Genomic DNA, 5,378 nt, shown 5'->3' with positions numbered 1-5,378 from the left:
ACAATTGCTATGATGGTGTTGCTAGGAAAATGTTGCCCACACTGTCTGCCTGACATTGGAAAGAACAGATGCAAGTCAGAAGGTGCTGAATCAGGACTATACGGTGGGTGTGGATGGACAGTCTAGCCAAAATTGGCAGCTTGATCCATGGTTTTCAAACTGGGAAGGGACCTGGTATTATTGTGTTGCAAGTGAATGCTTGTCTTCTTCTCTGACCTGACTCTGGAAGTTTGAGACTTCACCTTAGTGTTGCAATGTAGTGGTCAGAATTGGTGGTTTATCTGGGTTCCAGGAAATCCAGAAGGATCATCCCTTTCCTAAAAGACAGCGCATGTCACTGTACCTGCTGAGGACTGGAACCTTTTCTTTGATGAGGTGACACCACATCTCACCACTGGTAATAATGCAATCCAGGAAACTGTTACCTGCAGCCTCATATTTATTCTGTAGGTCCTGACAAATGTGCATAGTGTTCTTTCTGTGGGTGCATTTATGGTACACATCCAGGACAAACTTTGTGATATTCCAATGTTGTCACCATTGTTTCCTATATTCAGCTCTGTACACGTTGCCCTGGTTATAATCTACCAATTCATGTGGATGAGCAGATTGAGTTACTCTCCATTTTGGTGGTGTGGCAACTGTGCAATGCCATCTGGAACATGACTTGTCTTTCTTGTTGCTGTTGCCAGTACTGAAACACACCACCCACCACCTCACAATTTAAGTTATGTTAATGTTTAATTATTACGGGACTGAGGAAAAGGAATTCTACAACAGGAGAGAGAGGTGAGGCTGAGAGAGCTGGGACTGCTCATTCTGGAGAAGAGGAGACTCAATGGGATCTCTTTAGGATCCATAAATATCTGAAGGAAGGGTGCAAAGAGGATGGAGTCAGGCTCTGCTCAGTGGTGCCCAGTGCCAGAACAAGAGGCAATTGTCACACTGACGCACAGGAGGTTCCCTCTGAACACCAGGAGCACTGCTGTGCTGTGCAGGTGACGGGGCACTGGCACAGGCTGCCCAGAGGCTGTAGGGTCTTCTCCTTGGAGATTTTCCAAAGCCGCCTGGACGCAGCCCTGGGCACCCTGCTCTGGCTGTCCCGGCTGCAGCAGGGCTTGGGCCTGAGGGACTCAGAGGTCTCTTCCAAACTCAGAAATCTTATAATTCTGAGATTCCGAGACAGCCAAAGTTGCACGGATGAAGGTGGACTGAATTGCCTTTAAAAAGGCAACCACAGACATAGGAGGTATGCTGCATGTTAACCTAGATCAGTATTTCTAAAGTTCTTAAAGTATCAAGTTTTATTAAATCCAAAATTACAGCAAAATGACCGAGAAAAACCCTGTATCAATTCTGCCCTTAAAAGAATTGATGGAGTCATGTGAGGTGTGTGGAAGTTTGGTATGATTGACCAATCAAATTTAATTCTGTATAATGAGGGAAGGGTTCGCGAAACAATAATATTGATTCCTTAGATGTTGAAAAATATAATTTTAGCAAGTTGAGTAATCTGTTCAATGTAAAATGTGGCAATATGGCCTTGAGACACAGGTTGGCAAAGCACATGACAAAGCATTGCAACATTCACTTCCTCCATGGGATCACATTGTCCGTTACAGCTCAGCCTCAGTACATGCTTCAGCTACTGATCTCTCAGAGCACAGATATGTTCCCTGAAGAAGTTAGTGTAGTGCCAGACATCTTCTTCAATGTTTTGTCTTGATTTGGTGCCGTAATTTTGATGGCTCCTTTTACCTAATGCTAAAGTCCTCTTGTAAAAGTTGTAGAAAATGCTAACAATGACAAGAGGTAATTAATATTAGACCTACCAATGCCACTACATTTTAACAAAGGCCTAGCCAAGTTCTGTCTGACCACATTATTAAAACTGGGGTGTTACATGTTAGTGTCTCATTCAAAGTGGTTAGCTTTATTTTCTTAGAAATAGATGTGACTTCCCCAGCTTCTTCTTCTATGTGGAGCCGAGAACAGCTCACGTCAGCATCCTGCAGGTAACCCAAGGGAAGCTGATCACTGGGGAGAGAGCAGTAGCTGTTTTGCTGAGGCTCTGCTTATTAAGTTGTTGTTGATATATTCCTACTTGGAAAAAACACAAGGATATATCAGTTCCTAGTGCAATGTGAATGATTAATACTAGAAATAAATATTCACAGAGACATTAAAAACATGCTAGAAAGTGTTTTATATAGTAGAGTTAGGAAACAAAATCAGCCACAGCCATTATTTTTAACTAAGCATGTAATGTGAAGTACGGGTATTGAACTTCATAGTAGTGAAGGCCTCTGGAGTTTGCAGCTGCACATTAAAGTGGACCGTGATACACATTTAAATTGCTCCCCACACCAGGGGGAAACAGGATGCATCTAGAAAAGCAGGGAGCAATTGGAGAGAGTACAGTGGTGAGTCACAGGAGTGCTATTTTAAACATTATCTATGTGGAAGGTTTAAGGCAGTGGAACTGCTGAGTCTGGAGAAGGGAGACTTGAAGAAAGATGTGTGCACTCCACAGCTGCATGGGTTATAGTGACAAAGGGGAAAGAAGGAAGGAAGTTTTCTCAGTGCCTGCAGTGGATAAGATTTAGCATAGCAGGCAGGAAATGTGCTCTCATGTCAAGATAGTTGAGTGTTGCAGCAGATTACCTGGTGAGTTTTCAAATCTCCGTAACAAGAAACTTTTGAGGACAACAGGTTAAAAAGACATCAGCCACTTACCTATTACTCTCCCTGGAGATTTGGAACCGCATTTCCAAGTGCAACATTGGGTTTTAGGAAGAAAGGGGTATGATAACCAGAATTTTGACTCTGGCTATTAGATCATATACAAAAGTAAGTGAAACATTTTCCAGTTATGATCTTATGTGAACAAATGTACACTGCATGCACCATTTTCTCACAGTGCCATGGATTCTAGTAAACTGAAATATTCTACATATTTACCCACATGCTCAAAGCTGCGGCATGCAAAGGAGTGCTTTGTGCTCAATTCCACAGCTGCAGAATGGCAGTATCCTTCTGATGCTTCTAAACATCAACATCCAAATGGGACTTTTTCCTACTTGCAGTTACATGTTCTTCTAGTTCAATAAAAAGGTACATGAAAGGTAGAAAAGAAATTAGTGTTACTAGTTTATAGTTCCTATGAACTATGTGTAAGACAATAAACTTTGATGAGGTCAAGAAAATAATGAGTGTGCTGGATCACGGCCAGCATCAATTTTCTTGACCACACACCAATGTGAAGGCAGTGTAAAAGACTGAGGAGCACCTGCTTTTCCTCTCTGCACTCTGCAGGAATGATTGCAGCATGCCAGTGGTCTCAGCAAGCTCTGCTTGTCATTTTACAGCCCTGCACCCTCTGTAGAATAACCAGGGAAGTAGTTTAAAGTCAGTATTGTTAGTTGCCTGATGGAATCAGCTAGCATATTTTGTTAGGACTTGTACCTTGTAGAGATGACATGTTGCTTGTCATACAGTTCATTGAGCTATCCCTTCCCTGCAGCATATACCACGTGTTCAAGAAGGAAATAGTATTGCAGAAGAGAATATGAACTTAATTAAAAGAATATGAGTAAGGTCACAATGCATTAGTCATAACAACAGGATTTATTTATTTTATTCATTTATTTTTTACTGGAACAAAAATAGCGATATATACACTCTTCTGCATTCTGGATTTTTGTTCATTTTGTTACATACCTTTAAAAGCAGTAGCTCTTTCAAAGAAAAAATGTCTGACTTTAATAATTTGATAGAATTGTGAAGTATTGTGTAATGATTACAAAGTATTATTATTGTTGATTTTTGCTAAAAGTTGTGATATTGTGTGGGTCACACACAGTCTGGTAAAATGGGAATTCTTTTCCTTTCAGGCATCACTGATTACTTGTCCTCTGTCTTTACAACATAGCAGATGGCTTCTCATGGCTGGGCATCCTGATGCCACAGCATTTCGCCACGGTAGTTGTGATGCCAACTGTAATGGAAGTGTTAAGGAAGGTGTTACAACATTCCCAGTAATTCTCTAACAACGAACAATATAATTTTGATTATCTTCATGTATTGAAAAAATGTAACCTCAGTCTTATGAATTACTCTTCACTTTTCTCTCTCACTGGCTGCAAGAATGGACAAAGGTCCATCAGAAACTTCTAGCAGCATTAAGTCTGTGTGCAGTGTCATTCAATGGCCCACAGCAGTTTTGGATTTTATAATCTGCTTGACTCAGCTATTTCAATGTTAAACCACTCTTGCTTCTCCCAGTGCTGCCATTGCTGCCACTCCAAAAAGGACTATTTTGTGGTTAGTAAACACATTTATTTATTCACTTATTTCTTCTGAGGCCAGATACTCACTTCCAATGACAAGAGCCCATAGCTATCTATTTAGAGAAAATGTGTATGTACTTAGAACCACAGCAGTGTAGGGCACCTCTCTTTTCCAAATGCTGAAGTTGTACCAAAATTCTTGGATTTGTTTCAGAATGATGGTCTTATTGAGCTAATTTTCCAAAGGACATACGTGTTTTCTCTCAGTAGTCAAAAGCTTTTTTATGCTATTTTTTAAAAATGAAGACTTATATTGCTAAAGGACACACATATATTTAATTTACCTATAATTGTACTTTTTCTTTCAGGTTGCAGCAAATGGATCACCAGATTTTTAACTGGAATGTACATTATTGTGCTGTGATCTTGTGCTCCACCACAGGAGAGGACTGAAACTTACTCATTGACGTGGGCACCATTTCAGATTATAAAAATAACTAAAATATAAAATCAGTTTTGAAATAAATGTCTTTAACTTCTGTCATTAAATTCTACTGTGTTTTTGTCTGCAGTTTCCTGGGGCACCAACCCTGTGGTTATCTCCTTGGAAAAAGTCAAATTTGACTTGGAATGAGGAGCACATCTGGAGAAAGAATTGAGAGGAAGAATATGATTAAATGGTGAGCATGTCTAAATAAATATATATTTTTGGGTCGACTCAGCAGCACTGTGGATGGGGAGCTAAGAGGGGTAATGGGCAACATGCAGAACATGTGCAGTAACCTTAAACTTTCCAAGCAGATACACCTGTTCTCAGCTAGAGCTATGAAATAGAAGGAAGCAGTAAAAACCCTTCCTGAAAGGATTCTTGTAAACAGATTGTTCTTTGGCATGTATCGACTTACAAAATCCTTGGAGGAAACAAATATGTTTGAGTGATGGTTGATGTGAATATGCCTGCTGAATTGCACAATTGTTAGTTGGGGCATGCAAGTGGTTTTGGATTTTCACACTTCCTGGTTTGCCGCGTCATCATCCTGGTCAGGATCCAAAGTTCATGGAAATCAGCAACAAGATTTTGCTGGTAGG

The sequence above is a fragment of the Meleagris gallopavo genome, chromosome 1, assembly GCF_000146605.3.
Source record: "Meleagris gallopavo isolate NT-WF06-2002-E0010 breed Aviagen turkey brand Nicholas breeding stock chromosome 1, Turkey_5.1, whole genome shotgun sequence".
Classification (NCBI taxonomy): domain Eukaryota; kingdom Metazoa; phylum Chordata; class Aves; order Galliformes; family Phasianidae; genus Meleagris; species Meleagris gallopavo.
Note: the sequence above shows the minus strand (reverse complement) of the source record.